This window comes from Ovis canadensis, chromosome 4, assembly GCF_042477335.2.
Source record: "Ovis canadensis isolate MfBH-ARS-UI-01 breed Bighorn chromosome 4, ARS-UI_OviCan_v2, whole genome shotgun sequence".
Taxonomy (NCBI): domain Eukaryota; kingdom Metazoa; phylum Chordata; class Mammalia; order Artiodactyla; family Bovidae; genus Ovis; species Ovis canadensis.
In genome coordinates, this window is record NC_091248.1 from 18,788,910 (window position 1) to 18,802,378 (window position 13,469).

The window sequence follows — 13,469 nt, forward strand, 5'->3', positions numbered from 1 at the left end:
TCATCCAAGTGGAGATGTGAGTTTGCTGTTGAATCTAGATTCTAATATAAACTTGAAATGCCATGTGTACATAGTACTTGGAGATGGTTCCTAATGCCATGAGGTTCTATGAGATCTCTGGGGAGGTAAATAGAGAAGTATCAGGAGAAGAGTCCGAGCAGCGAGCCCCAGGTACCTCAACATTCAGAGATAGGGACACAAACAGAACCCAGCAAACCTGATCCTGTGAGACAGACCACACGATCTTGGTTAGGAAGAAAACCAAGTGAACACAAGTACAAAGATTTAGTTAGGGTAATAAATTGAAAGACAGAAATATTATCTAACTCACGTTCAGTGTATTTCATGACATATAAAGGGCTATGTGAGTTTTTCTTCCTTTAATTCATTTACCTGCTCACAAAAAAATTGACTTTGCATTTTTTGTGTATGCTTTGTCTCTATATGAGAAGCCACCTGTTTTAGCAATAAGATAGAAAGTAAGTTCTCTTTAAAATTGCTTTATTATTCTTTATTTACTTATTTATTTATTATGATTATTGATTGCCGGAGTCCAGCCCCGGTGGATCCAGGGTGATTCGAAGGTGGGGGGACGGAGTCGGCGTCTTTGGAAAAATACATATTTAATCACAGATAGAGAGAGATTAGAAACGGATAGTGTAGTAGGAAGATTAGTGGAGAAAAAGAGGCTGAATAACTTGGGGAATTCAGCCAGGAAAACGGGAGCAAGAAAGAAGCGACATGGGGGAATCAGTCTTTCCGGAAACTGATCCGATTTCTTTATTTTGGGGTTTGCTTATATACCTTTTGTTACACATAGGGATGAATACAGAGTCGTGCAGGGGTCAGCAGTCCTGACCTTTGTCAAAATCAGGTGCTTCACATAAATGTATAAAAAAAAGGTCTTAGGGATATTACATCATCTTCTGGCCATGAGTGAGACCTGCTGACATTTTATGATCCTTTCTTTCTGATAACCGAAAAACTTATTTCTTCCAAGGGTGTTTTTTCTTAAACCAGGCACCATCCTCCAAATAAAACTGCATTCCTATAGGGTGAGGGTGTAGTGAGTTACAATCAAGAAAGGAATTTATTTAACCCAAGGTTAACATGATTAGTCTTAAAGGTTAATACTTATTTCTCCTATATGCTTAAGGGTTAATACTTATTTCTTCCTATATGCTAGTTATATTCATTATAAGGGTAGGGAACATGGAGATTTAGCAGCAAACATCAACCCAACAAATGAAAATCCTTTCACCAATGCTCCCCTTAAGATCTATTTAGTCTTAAGATATGATAAAGTTACATTCTTACATAGCAAGGACACAGTGATTTATAACAAAGTACAGTGATCTATTACAAAAGAGAAAATCCATTAACTCAAAAAGTCTAGTATTGCTAACATCAAAAACTACCATATTTCCTTTGCTATATTCCAAATACATTGATTAATATATTCCCAGGTGCCTAAGGATATAGAGGCCTGGCGGCAATCATTGACTCAACAAGAAGAAAAAGTCCTATGCTAATTAAGACTCTCAAAATACTCCAAAACTCTCTGTGCTGTTTATGGTTGAGAGGTAATCCTGTCACACAAGCTAGTCTGTCAGCAGAGAGGTTTGACCTGAGACATCCTTGTCCCACCCAGAGCAAGGAATTAGCAGCAATTATTGACACAACAAATGAAGAGACCCTTCACCAATATAATTCCTAACCAACTATACTAATAATTTCCAACTCCCCAAAAGAATTTGCCTTTAGTAAGTCTAAAACATCTCATGCCTCTCAGATTTGGAGGCTGTAAACAATCACATGTGGCCGGACAAACCTATACAGGTGGGCTAGATAACCTTCAGAGGAGTCCGTAAGCTGAAACACTCTTGTCACGCCCAAGAATTTTTATTGCCTTGGAGCTGCACGTTTACTCCTTCTCCGAGAGAAACGGTTATGGGGGAGAGCCCCCCGTAAAGTCAGAGGTGTAGGTGAGAGCATAAAACAGACTCTGGTTTTGGGGTTAGATGCTCGGGAACAGGGGGTTTCCTGAGGCTTGATCACGCCTTTGCGTATGCCAAGCCTCCTTCCTCATGACCTTTGCCATGGGCGGAATTCCTCACGCTGGCTCCCGGCAATTGATATATCTAGAAAAATAAAACTATTCATACCTTTGAATAATTGATTCCGTCTCTCAAAACCAACTCATATTAGAGAGAATAGAGGTACAATATCCATAAAGAAAACTGAGCACCAATGAACTGATGCTTTCAAATTGTGGTGCTGGAGAACACTCTCAAGAATCCCTTGGGTCATCTCAGTGCCAGAGGGATGGTACAGAGAGGGAGGAGGAAGGGGGGTTCAGGATGGGGAACACATGTATACCTGTGGCGGATTCATGTTGATGTATGGCAAAACCAATACAATATTGTAAAGTAATTAACCTCCAATTAAAAATAAATAAATTTATATTTTTTAAAAAAAGAATCCCTTGAACTGGCAAGGAGATCAAACCAGTCAATCCTAAAGGAAATTAATGCTGAATATTCATTGGAAGGATTGATGCTGAAGTTTCAGTACTTTGGCCACGTGATGTGAAGAGCCGACCCACTGGAAAAGACCCTGATGTTGGGAAAGATTGAAAGCAAAAGAAGAGGGTGGCAGAGAATGAGATGGTTTGATAGCATCACTGACACGATGGATATGAATTTGCGCAAGCTCGGGGAGATAGTAAAGGACAGGGAAGCTTGGTGTGCTGCAGGCCACGGGATCTCAAAGAGTCAGACAGGACTGAGCGACTAAACAGCAACAATAATTCTCACTTCAGCATTATGTCTCATAGTGTAAAACTGAAAAGAAAACATAAATGAAAAAAATTCAAAGGAATAGTAAAATAAATTTAGAAATCAACTCATTAGAAATTAAAGAAAATTGATTGTAAAATCTATGCTGTACAGGGAAAGCCACATTAATAGAAAATGTAAAAAGCCTGAAAATACAGAAAGCATGATCATGATGATTGTGTATGCATGGTCCCTCATTCATGCCGGCTGTTTGTGACCCTATGGACTGTAGCCCACCAGACTGCTCTGTCCATGGGCTTTTCCAGGCAAGAATATTGGAGTGGGTTGCCATTTCCTCCTTCAGGGGATCTTCCAAAATCAAGGATCCAATGAATCTTGTTTCCTGAGGCTCCTGCATTGTAAAAGCCCTCCTTTACATAAAAAACTGGGACAAGAGGCACAGAAAGAAGTTTAATGTTTTTAGCTCATGTGCTGAGAGTTTCTGTTACAGTGTTAGAGATGTCTGGGTTTTGCCTCTTCCTCCTGTAGTGATTTATCAACTTGTATCTCTACAGCTGAGATGCAAGTCCATGACTTTCAAATTCAAAGTACATTATTAGCTTAAAAAATTCTGTGCTTAAGAGCTGTGTTCAGTGACGATGTAGCATAACAATTGAGCCTGGGTCATATCTCACAAGAAAGGCTGCATAATTAAGTCATTGAATACAACCTGAAAATACTCTGTTCATAAATCAGTATAATGGTTGGACTGTGATGTTTCTATTCTACAGTCAGGAATACGCCCCAAAGAACATAATAGCTTATACATGGACAACACCTCCCAAGCAGTCATGTTCAGGCATAGCAATTAGGTACAGGAGAGGCTCCGTCTCCAAGGAGACAGCTTCCACTGCTGTTGTGTCCAAGCGCAGCGGAACGTTTGAGCAAAACCTCTGATATTTATATTTCCAATAAAAGATGTTAAATGCTAACATCTTTTTTAGCTACATAAAATGTGGAATTCGTGATTTACTTAGATCTAAGTAATTTGAAATATCAAAGTTCCAAGAATGAGAGAAGAGAATGAAACATAAGAATAAAGGGAGAAAAAGAACCAATTTCATACTTGGTGTTCGCAGAAGCCTTGACAGCCTCTAAGGTCTTAATTGACAGCATTTCTCCGTCTATAACTGAAAATGGCAATGCTAAGAAGTCCAAGTCAATTCAAGCAAAAATACAATGGAGTGCACGTAGAACTTGAAATCTATCTGAGGGAGACAACGCAATCATTCTTACTAAACCCACAGCTTATTTTCAAGTAAGCTCTGGCTTAGTGGATGGAGAGTTATTTTATGAAATAGGAGCTTGAATAAAAAACAGGAAAAAGTAGATAATGCATGCCTTAGAAGTGGGTTTGCCAGAATCAATTTTTTTCTAGATTGGAAAGTGATCCCCCGGGCCAGTTCCTCTAAAATGTGTAATGACTCTGCTTTCTTCCCTTTTCATGTGAGTGTCTAGGAATGGAAAAAGTATTAACAAGTGGGAAAAAATCACAAAGTGATTCCAGGAAGACTTACATTAGATTCTTAAAATAGATTTAAAGATTTTCCTCCAAAGAGTACAAAAGTATTAGTCAAGTGTAGTGCATAGCATCTGAGGCTTAGTACCAAAGTATTTTAATATTAGGATTTGCTCCCCTGATCAAACTTTTACATCTGGTTAGAGTAACTGGGAGAAAAATGACTCTGGGAAATGTAATTAGAAAAGGAATCTTTGGAAGAATGACTAGTACAAACAAAACCAAGAAGGGTAGAAAACCAGGATCACCAAACAACAGAAATCCAGGTATCTTCAGGAGTCTTGAGAGTAGGAGTTTCATCATCATCATCATCATAAACAATAACAATAGTAATTGTAGCTCTGATCCGTTGGGGGAATACTATGTAACAGGCATCACCCTAAATGGCCTGCTTGAATGTCACTAAATTCTCACAGTGACCCTGTGAGATGTTAGTATTATCTCATTTTGAGGTGACAAAATTGAGACTAGAAGCTTCTTACCAAAATCCACAGCCTCTAAGTGGCAGGAAACCTCACTCAAGCATGATTGCTGTCACTCACAATGACTCATTCAATGGCACCGGGAGATTTGGCTGGCTCCCACCATGCTTTCCATTCCACCCCTACATTCAAGGCCCAAAAGATTGGGGTGCCGGGGGGACGCTGAGACATGGAGTGTTGGGAGCAGGCCTCCATAAATGTCATAAGGTTCAAGGCCACTTTTATGCCTACCTTATGAGGTTATACCAAACCTGATACACTATAGGGTATTTCACCCAATTCGTTCTGTTGGTTACCAAAATGTGTTGTGAGTTGAAAGTAAAGAGTTGTTATGTTTTGTCCAAGCAAGGCTTTATTGGGGGCCCTGCTGCAGCAAGGCGGCAGTGTAAACAAACATCGGTTCCCTTGCCTGCTTGCTCCCTGCCGGGGTCTAGCTTGTTCCTTAAATGGGGTGAGGGTGGAGGTGTGCCCAGGGGCAGGGCCAGAGAGGTGGCCTAGGTGGTTTGCCCATCCTCATGATGGCCTTGTGTGCAGGGGTCACACAGACCCTTCTTTTGCTCCCAACACCGTATTTTTGCTCCTGGTTCTTCAGAAGTGGTAATAGAGTTTCTCTGATCTTTTCGTATCTTTTGTCCAGAATTTGCCCCACTGTCCACGCACAGTTAATTTTAGTACCCTATAGTTTCTTTGTATTTTGTTGCTAGAGGAGAGCTACAAGCATTGCAGGACTGCAACAAAGGGTCACAGGGTCCACCCTGTCCCATTTCCCCCGAGACACTCTAGACCCTTTTTAAATTGCAGTATAGTTGATTTACAATGCTGTGTGAGTTTCAAGTGTGCCCCAAAGTGATGTGTGTGTGTGTGTGTGTGTGTGTGTGTGTGTGTGTGTGTGTACATTCATGTGCTCAGTCACTCAGGCATGTTCATCTCTTTGCGATCCCATGGACCGCATGCCCACCGAGTTCCTCATCCATGGAATTTTCCAGACAAGAATACTGGAGTGGGTCGCCATTTCCTCCTCCAGGGGATCGTCCCCGCCCAGAGACTGAACCCAAGTCTCTCGCGCCTCCCACACTGGCAGGCAGATTCTTTACCCCTAGTGCCACCTGGGAAGCCCTCTGGCAGATTTTCAGACTCTTTTCCATTAAAAATTATTACAAGATACTGCCTATAGTTCCCTGTGCTATACAGCAGGTCCTTGTTTGTTACTTTATATACAGTATGTACATCTGTTAATTCCAAGCTTCTCATTTATCCCCCCTTTCCCCTTTGGTAACCATAAGCTTGTTTCCTATGTCTATAAGTCTATTTCTGTTCTGTAAATAAGTTCCTTTGTATCACTCTGAAAGATTCCACATATAAGTGATAGCATGATATTGGGCTTTCTCTGACTTACTTCACACTTAGAATGATATTCTGGATCCATCCATGATATTGGGCTTTCTCTGACTTACTTCACACTTAGAATGATATTCTGGGTCCATCCATGATATTGGGCTTTCTCTGACTTACTTCACGCTTAGAATGATATTCTGGATCCATCCATGATATTGGGCTTTCTCTGACTTACTTCATGCTTAGAATGATATTCTGGGTCCATCCATGTTGCTGCGAACGGCATTCTTTCGTTCCTTTCATGGTTGAGTCGCAGTCCATTGTGCATATGTATCACAGCTTCTTTATCCATTTATCTGCCATAGACATTCAGGTTGCTTCTGTTTTAGCTGTTGTAAACAGTGCTGTTATAAATATTAGGATGCATGTATCTTTTTCAAATTAGATTTTTCTTCTTTTCCAGATAAACACCCAGGACTGGGATTGTTGGATCACATGGTAACATTATTTTAAAAATGTTAAGAAACCTCCATCCTGTTCTCCGTAGTGGCTTCACCCACACAGATTCATTCTTCACTGCAGAAAGTTGATTTTGTACTCTCTCTGTCTCTCTGTCTCTCTGTCACACGCACAGACAGCCGATAAGCGGAGCACACCAGCCCCTAACTGCATCTGGCTAAATCTGGAGTGTGAGCAACGGCAGATAAACCAAAGGGCTGAGGGGGAGCACACAGAGCTTTGTCTTTCAAGGAGGAACACTGTGCTGCACCAAAACATTCTCATTCCCTGTTCAAAAAAGCCAGGAAGAGGGGTATGACGAACTCCCTTTTATAGTTGAGGGCATCCTGTTTAGAGAGGCTGAGAAGCTGCCCAGGATGACACAGCCAGTCAGGGGACCCAGCATGATTTCCACCTGGTGTCCTTTGCTGCTAAAGCTCACACCTTCACTGCCCCGAGCAGGCAGTGTGTGTACCTGTCAGTGGTTGCAGACGATTGCTGCTCTGTGCTGTTGGTGTGGTGGCTGGACCATCTCCTACACAAGGGCTCCAATCCTAATTTACCATTTTAGTTTCTTTTCCACAAGGAGAAGCTGGCAATGCCATCCCCGAATGCCCACGCATAACCCAGATGGTCCCCCAAGAGCCCGCAGAAAAGCAGAGAGAAAGAAAACTGGAGCCAACCAGTTCCAGTGGACAAACGTATTTCCATTCTCCCAGAAAGAGTTAGTGCATATCCATCCCTCCTGCTTCCTGTCTGCTGTCTTGGCGCCCAACACCTACTCTCTCATTGTGCTCTTTGATTACTTCTGAGACTTCGGAGCTGTATTTACATTTATTTCTCAATTCTATCTGTGGTGCTGCTATTAGACTACAGGGTGTTAGCACAGACACAAGCTTGAAACCAAAACTGAAGCCAAAATTTTCATATATAAAGGTTTCTGCATCAAAGATCCCGGGGAGGTAAAGATGGATGTGCAATTAAGGATTTGAACTACGGGTTAAATCCAGCTGAGAGCTGAGAGGGTAGGGGTGGTGGAGGACTCCAGAGGAATTATCTTGGTGGATTTCATCATGGCCAACAATGAAAGCAAAGTAACCCCAGCCAGCCATCTGCACTTGAGAGTGATGCTGACCTCAAGCCATGAGAGGGAAGAAAAATGGCAATAAAATGTTGAAAATTGTTAGAGGTAAATTTGAATGGAGCTTATAAGCCAAACTGCGTTAGGTCTGAAGGGCATCTTTTTCTCTCTTCTCAATTTCACTCTCCTTCTGGCCTTCCAGTTGGGCTTTTTAAATTTAGCCATAATTATATCTTTACACTACATTTTCCTGTAATCTAATTTCTCCACTTCTGTTTAGAGCTCCTAACAAAAAGTCTCACTATGCAGTTTAAAGAGAAAATGGCATACCACCCCTCCCACTTGCTGACAGAGATGCTAGAGCAATGCACCCAGTGGTAGGCTTAGCGTTGGGGAGCAGAGACCCTCCGTGGAAACACAATGCTATGATTTTGGATGCGGAGCCCAGGGAGTGTCCAGGTGAGGGGAGCTGCACCCTGCATTGCCTCCACTCCCCGTACCTCTTCAGTCGGTCTATTGCTGACTCGCCCATTTTCAAGGAAAACTAGATCCAGCCAACTCAGAGTGTCCCATGTGGCCTTCTGATTCCACCAGACACGACCGATGCTGTCACTCAGTCTGATTCAACGAGAGAAAAACCAACTGCTCTCCCCAGAGTGGGAGTCGGCACAGTTATTTCTTTGCACCTTCCCCATCATTGCAACAAACATCTAGCCGCTCTCCTCTGCCCAGCCTCTTCATGCATTTGCTTGCTCCAGACCATTTTCTCGGCCTGTTTCATACTTTGTTGGAAGTTCTGAGCATCATTCTCATCCTCACAGTTTGCCAGGTTATCAGCCCCTTTCAAAAAAGAGACTCCCTAGAACTGCTCTGTTTAATAAACATACAGTGAGAGTCACACAGGTAATTTTCAATTCCTGTTAGCCCCATTAAAGAAAAAGAAAAAGGAGGAACTGGTTTTAATCCTATAGTCTGTTTAATTCAGCATATTCAAAGCACCATTTCAATATGTGACATGAGCCACTTTTCACAGGCTTAGCATCAGGCGTGGCGGTGGCTCCTGCAGGGGCAGGGCAGCCTAGGGAGTGCCCTGCTCCCAGGTGGGAGGGACTTTACACCTGTCACCTGGTAGGTGTCATCGTCTCACCCACCACGGGAAGCTGGAAGCCAGGGAAGCCGTGTGACCTGACCACGTCACCCAGCTTGTAAACCACAGAGCTGGATTTTGAATTCAGATTTGATCCCAAAGGGCATGCATTTTCCATTTCAACACGTATCCCCCGAAATCCAAAAAAGACAGACACACCAACCTGGTCCAGGGGCCAGTCATTTCAAAGACACAGGAGTACTCCGGATCTTCTCCTCTCCAGACCACAAAGTAGGCATCAGTTACTCCCTCCAATGTCTTCTTTACACACACACACACACACACACACACACACACACACACACACACACACATGCACAGAACTGTCTCTGTAAACCGACTTGAGCCACTTGAAGAAGTGTCTCAGCCGCACGTTTGCTGCTTCACTTTGGCTCCCTCACCTGTCCTGCTCTTTCTCAGCATCCTTACTGCCTGTGTCACATGCTTGATTTCTCTACCCCTCTTGTGAAATATTTTGGAGGTCTCAGGTCATCCTTTTATGCCATATCAAATGTTTCTTGTGTGTTTTTTCCTCAGGGCCATGCACTTTGGTACATCAAAAAGCAGGGTAGGGGACTCCAGGCCGGCAGGACTTCAACAAGTAAGCTATCAGGACCCGGACACAGGGCTGCAGGCTCTTACACAGAGTAAGGCTGAACCAGGGTGAGTTTTGCATACTGGATTCACAGGGAGCCCTGCTGTTAGAGCACAGGGATAAGGCAGGCTGCTTCCCTCCTCAGAACGTGTCTTTGTGTCCCTAGAGCTGCAAGACAAGCTTCAAACCACCTGCAGGCCTCTGCTATCTGATCTGGCCCAGATTGGGAGACAGACACAGGAAATCTCTGCTCCATGTGCAAAAGCCCTGAAGTTCCCAGATCTGCCTTCAGGTTCCACAGCAAACTCAGGGCCCAGAGGCCAAAGCTAAAGTTAAGGTGTGTGCCTACTTGGAGGGTTTGAGTATGAAGGAGTTAACTTTTTAAAGTCATGGAGATAAACAGTATACATGTGTAGTATTAATACATATATCAAATAGTATGTTATGTAATATAAAAAGCATCTTGATGAAATTGAAAGTGGAGAGTGAAAAAGCTGACTTAAAGCTCAACATTCAGAAAATGAAGATCATGGCATCTGGTCCCATCGCTTCATGGGAAATAGATGAGGAAACAGTGGAAACAGTGACAGACTTTATTTTGGGGGGCTCCAAAATCACTGCAGATGGTGACTGCAGCCATGAAATTAAAAGACGCTTACTCCTTGGAAGAAAAGTTATGACCAACCTAGACAGCATATTCACAAGCAGAGACATTACTTTGCTGACTAAGGTCTGTCTAGTCAAAGCTATGGTTTTTCCAGTGGTCATGTATGGATGTGAGAGTTGGACTGTGAAGAAGGCTAGCACTGAAGAATTGATGCTTTTGAACTGTGGTGTTTGAGAAGAGTCTTGAGAGTCCCTTGGACTGCAAGGAGATCCAACCAGTCCATTCTGAAGGAGATCAGCCCTGGGATTTCTTTGGAAAGAATGATGCTAAAGCTGAAACTCCAGTACTTTGGCCACCTCATGCGAAGAGTTGACTCGTTGGAAAAGAGTCTGATGCTGGGAGGGATTGGGAGCAGGAGGAGAAGGGGACGACAGAGGATGAGATGGCTGGATGGCATCACTGACTCGATGGCATGAGTCTGAGTGAACTCCGGGAGTTGGTGATGGACAGGGAGGCCTGGTGTGCTGCGATTGATGGGGTCGTAAAGAGTCGGACACGACTGAGCGACTGAACTGAACTGAGTATATGTGTGCATATAAACACGCATGGTACATTTCTTTAAAAAATGCTCAAATTTCCATAACTATTTCCATTTCCAAGATAAGCCAAACTTTTTGACATTAGCAAGAGTTTAATAGATGATATTTCTAAAAAAGGTAAAAATGGGAAAATCTGATTTTACTGCACTGCAATTTAATTTTTTCACAGACAACGGGTCTATTGATTTTCCTCTATACAATGAACTAAATGATTCTAATATTCAGTTGATAGTGAAAGCACTGAAGAAATCTACTACAAAAGTGCCAGATATTTGATCAATTTCAAATGAAAAGCAATATAAGAAAACTAGAAAAACCAGATAGGCTGTAAATTCCTTTTTCTCTGAAAGACTGGCTGGGCAAAGGAGAGTCTTCTGGGAGAAGATTCAATTTATAAATTAAAATATAAATATTTTATTGCTTTCTGCTATAATATCTGATTATGACCAAAGATGGCAATATATCCCATATCAAGAGATAAAGAATAAAAGAATTAGGGAAGGCAGTCTGAGAAAAAAACTAGGAAAGTGCAAAAGGGTGAAAGAGGGAAGGAAAGAGAGAGAGAGAGATGCTTTCAGTAAAAAGAGGCTGCATTCTTTCAGTCCTAATAACATACTAGATGGTATCTTGGGAAATAAAGAATATGGTGATGCAATTAATAGAAAAATTTTAAACAATGAGTTGCAACTTTGTAGTTGAATGCAGCCCAGAAAGAGACACATGTACCCCAATGTTCATCGCAGCACTGTTTATAATAGCCAGGACATGGAAACAACCTAGATGTCCATCAGCAGATGAATGGATAATAAAGCTGTGGTACATATACACAATGGAGTATTACTCAGCCGTTAAAAAGAATTCATTTGAATCAGTTCTGATGAGATGGATGAAACTGGAGCCGATTATACAGAGTGAAGTAAGCCAGAAAGAAAAACACCAATACAGTATACTAACATATATATATGGAATTTAGGAAGATGGCAATGACGACCCTGTATGCAAGACAGGGAAAGAGACACAGATGTGTATAACGGACTTTTGGACTCAGAGGGAGAGGGAGAGGGTGGGATGATTTGGGAGAATGACATTCTAACATGTATACTATCATGTGAATTGAATCGCCAGTCTATGTCTGACGCAGGATGCAGCATGCTTGGGGCTGGTGCATGGGGATGACCCAGAAAGATGTTATGGGGAGGGAGGTGGGAGGGGGGTTCATGTTTGGGAATGCATGTAAGAATTAAAGATTTTAAAATTTAAAAAAAAAAAAAGTAACAACCATTTTGTAGTGAAGACAATTAAAAATGAGTAAGATTGATCTCCACTACTAGCATAAAAGTCAAATGTATCTCTTGCAGTATTTTTCTCCAGAATGATTTACTAGATTAGTCATCTTGCTTCTTCACTCTGCAATTGTTGTTGCACTGAATACCCAAACTTGGCAATTTGACAATAGTGTACTGAAGTCATTTTCTTGGTGTCTCCAAAAAGTTGACCCTGCCTGGCTCAGAACTTATCCATAGTATGGTAATTACTTCATCTGGGCTTTTCCACAATCCCTATCAACTGCTAAGAAATGTCTTTCATACTACAATTGCATCACTTTTACTGCTGCCAAATCAGTGTTCTGGTATGTAGCTGTAATGATGTCACTCCCAAGTTCAGAAATATTTGATGATGCCATGATTCCTAGGGAATTAAATAAAATATCCTTGTCTTGAAAGTCAAAGCCTTCAAAAATTAAAAAAAAAAAAAAGAAAATCAGAGAGAAAGTAAACGTATTTGTATTCTTAAGATGTACTTTAATTCTTTCAATCAGTTGATTTGAATGACAGTTATGGATAACTATTGAGTTCTAGATGTCCAGCTCGAGAATGCAAGAAAAACCTGACTTATTGGTTCTTTTAGAGAAAAGATAGTAATAATCTCTCCCTCCTTTCTCATAAGCTCGGCTGTCTTTGTGAAATATCTCTGTCTCCATCTTCAGAGAAGCAATGTGTATGCAACTTTGAAAGAGAGACTGATGTGGGAAAGCCTGGACTAGTTTATCGAAGCAGTTCCACACACTGCCTCCCTTTGCAGCTTAGCTAAAATTCCTGGACTGCTGAAATGGCAGAGATAGACTTATTGCCTAAAGATTTTTTTTTAATGCTGAAATTATTCTTGCAAATTGATCATATATTTATTTCCAGTAGGAATGCCCAAGATATTTGGAAAGGAATCCCCCACCAGGAGATATTGATGGACCACAGGCATGCCTCTGGAGTTTACTTAAGTGTCTTATGCAGAAAAAACCAGCAAAGTAGATGTACTTGGTGGATGGGCAGTATAAAATGCCAAAATGCCTTTGGATGGTTATTCATCAGCTTTGAAAGATAAGGGCTGAAATCTCAGGAGCCCACTCCAATTTGGAATTAGAAAGCTTCCTTCTAACATTCTAACCAGACATTTGGTACCAAGGATGTGCTGGCGGCCAGCTGAAGGGCCCGCTGGAGCACAGATTGATAAGGAGAGGAGTGGAAGGGCCAGGAATCTGGAATGCCCCTCACAGGACCGATGTAGCTGACACCTTGACAGCTCTCCGCCTTCAGCCAGCCTGCAAATAGCCACAGGAATCCATAGGAATCCGAGATTTTGAGACAAGAGACACGGTGTTGTTCAAGGTCAAAGAGTAAGAGAGAATAGAAATTTCGATTTTCTTTCCCCCCCGAGGCCTATGTCGAAGCAGATTAAAACTGTTAAGCTCACAATGACCAGGTAGCAGGGTTT